This window comes from Echinops telfairi, unplaced genomic scaffold, assembly GCF_000313985.2.
Source record: "Echinops telfairi isolate 266 unplaced genomic scaffold, ASM31398v2 ScPeMD7_7457;HRSCAF=8495, whole genome shotgun sequence".
In the NCBI taxonomy this organism is placed as follows: Eukaryota; Metazoa; Chordata; class Mammalia; order Afrosoricida; family Tenrecidae; genus Echinops; species Echinops telfairi.
Window position 1 is genome coordinate 12,642,037 of NW_022111357.1, and position 3,347 is coordinate 12,645,383.

Sequence of the window (3,347 nt, forward strand, 5' to 3'; positions counted from 1 at the left end):
AGAGGAGGTGAGGCGGGAGAATGGTGGCGGGCTGGGGGCCCTGGCGGCGAGAGTGACCGGCCGGAAGGGCGTGCGTCGTCGGGAGAGTTTGGGGGAGAAGGTGAGTGCCAAAAGGAGGGAGCGGGGCCAGGTGTGCCCGCGCCTGGGCGGCGCGTGGGCCCTCGCCCCGAACGGGGTGCGCGGCCGGCGGGAGCGCGGCTGCTTTGGGCGGAGGAGTGCTTGCTGGGAGCATGTCGTCCTAGGGTCCTGGGGCTCAGGCCGGAGGTAAAAGCCTAGGAGTTTATTTCAGGTACCTTCTGAATCATCCATTGAAAACGTCACTGTCTTTAATTTCCCTCAAACCGTATGCCCACCTCGCCCAACACCCCTTTGGTAGATTTTTAGCCCCCTTCCCACCAACTTTTCGCTTACTCTGTGTTTGTCTCCACGATACAGACAGACGCCCCAATTTTGCCAGTGGTAGAGTTGCCCCGTCCCGCGGAGGCAGACTCTGGAGAGCACACCCAAACCAGCCCTTCTCTTGCCTAGGAGCCCAAACGGTTTACCCGTTGTAGGTGATTCGGAAGCATAGACTGTTGGAAAGTACCGCTCGATTTTTATATTTTTTAATCGAAGGAATGTCTTTTTAAATTTTTTTATTTATACAGTTTTGAAGGAATATCTTTTAGGTTGTGCCGTTTTTTCTTTTCGCACATATCCTTCTGGAAAACACACAACACATAACAAACCCACTGATAATTAAGGCCATTGGCTCATCGCAAACCTTTAGCACAGTCGAGAGAACTGTTTTGTGTTTCCTGAGACTACATCTTCTTGGGGGCAGGTCGTGTTTCTCCTGAGGATGGAGTGGTGGGTTTGATCTGCTCCCCCTCTAGGTTAGCAGCCCCATCACTGCTTTAACCAACCGCACTCGTCTGGAGACTAGTTCCTAAGAAATAATATGGTAATAATGTAAAGTGATGTGAAGGAGAACCTTGGAGAATTGACTACTTCCTGGTATTTGTGAAGAAATGTCCGTGACTAGCAGTTCTAGGAACACTGCAGGCCTTCAAATGCTTATCTGTTTGGAGTCACTTAACTGCAACCACTGTAGTAACCATTTGTTGCCTGCTCGGTATTAGAGTAGGTTAGGCAGGAAGTGAGTGAAGCTCTATGCCGTGTTATATACAGAAGGAAATTCAGGGTACATACAACATGGCACATTTTTAGGGCTTCAGAATCACTGGCCACCGTACTGTTTTATTGGTAAAAATGGTGGGAAGGGTGGTCCAGTATTGGTATCCTGATTTTTTTTTTTTAAACTTGCTTCTTACTGAATGGCCTGTTGTCTCTGATGGACTTGGCCCAGATTCCTGTAATGTAACAGTTGGGCTTTTGATGAGTATCTTGGTATGGGTTCTACACTTGAATGTTGGGAAACCCTAAGGGTGTAGACTTTCTTTTTTTCTTCTTCTTGCCTACAGAGAGCATTCTGACGCACTTACAAGATTTACAGTATTTGTCTTTTTAGCAGTCCATGGTACTTGAACATTCTTCTCCAGCATTACAATTCAAATGCATTGATTCTTCAGTCTTCCTTGGGGTGTAGACTTTCACATGGGAGGGCTTTCTGTGTGGCAACCAAGGAGTAGGGTGGTCCTTTTAGGTATTAGACTGAATAGAATTACAGATCAAACATTGCTGTTATGTAATTAGAAGCCAGGAATTACATAGTTTAGGTCTGACCTTCCTTCTACATGATAGGTGTTTTACTTACATTGACCCAGAGGGAAGAGGGTCTTTTTTCTCAATCATTAATATGCTCTCTGCTTTCAGAAATAGTTTTAAATAGTATTGTTACCACTCAATGGGAGGAGGGATTAATTAGTTCGTATTATGTAGCTCTGCAGGAGAAAGATGAAGTTATCTGCTCTCATGAAGATTTCTTGCCTCAAAAGCCCACGCTGTGTAGAGTCACTGTAAGTTGGAATCACTTGAGATACTGTATAGTATGAACCAGGTGATTTTTAGACTTACTTCCTTTCTACAGCTACTATAAAGGGGGTAGAGAACCTCCTTTGCATTCATTCAGCAGCTTCTGTTGGTCAGGCACGAGGGATACAGTGATGACCCTCATAGAGTTATAGCGGAGTGATGAGGGGAAAAGATAGGGCTTTCTGCTCCCATAAAGAGTTGCTGTTTCCGAACCCCACAAGGGCAGTTCTACCCTGTCCTAAAAGGTCACTTATGAGTCAGAATCCACTGGCTGGCAGAGTTGAGTTGAGTGATGAGATAAAAAGAGACACAGAGAAGTCAAGTGACTTGTTCAAGGTCACACAGATAATTAGAATTGTGGCTGGATTAAAAAGCCAGGTGTGTCTTCCTTTAAAAATAGACTATTAACCTTCCAGTAGGTTCTCATTTTGTGGCCACTCATCCACAGTGTGTACGTGTATGGGTAAGAACTGTTGAAGTTAATGCAGAAGACTAAATTAGGCTGGAAGCAAGGGGGGACCATTTAGGAGAGTGCAGACTTGGGGCTCTTTGGGCCTAAGCTAGGCTTTTATGTGGTAGGAGGTGCTGCCTTGAAACTCTTGGGGCCTCAAGGTGTGTGCTTTGAGACAGTTTTTATGAGGCACCTGGGATATGTCTGGGAGAAGAACATCTGATTAAAGAAACTCAGCAGTCTTTTATGTTTGTGTGTGGGGGGGTTGGGCCCACCATGGCGGGGTGGTGGATGTGGGGGGGTGAGTGGGTGGTGGTGGTGGTGGTGCTGTGAAGGGGTGAGGGAGAAAGCTAAGTGGGTTTTGGGGGGCTAAAAGTCAGTGGATGTTGTCACTTTGTGCAAGACCCAATGCAACTGTGTGGGGTACTTGCCTCAGGTGATTATGAAGATCAAATGAGTAACTCTGAACAAACACTTAATTAGAAATTGAACTACAGATTCAAAATATTATTACCACCAAGACTTGTCTATTAAGGCAACAGCTTAATTATATTTAGTAGCTGGAAAGGCTGGTATTTTAGAACACCTTTACAAGTGAAAAATAACAGTTTAAAACTGCTGAACTGGGTATGTTCTGACTCAGAACAGCAAAAGTCAGACCACTCCCTCCATGAGTCAGTAATACTGAATTTGAACGAACCAAATTATAGGCAGAAACCATTTACAACACTACTGAACTTTGGTGGCACTGGGGAAGTGTAAATGCTTGTGTGCTTTTGCATGTAACTTAAAAAAGCCCCCCAAAACCCTCATTTATATTATACTTGAAAAGCATATGCAGTGAATGATGGGGGCAGTGCGGAGTGGAGATCCAAAGCCCATTAGTAGGCCACTGGAGATCCCCTTGCAGAGGGGTCTCGGG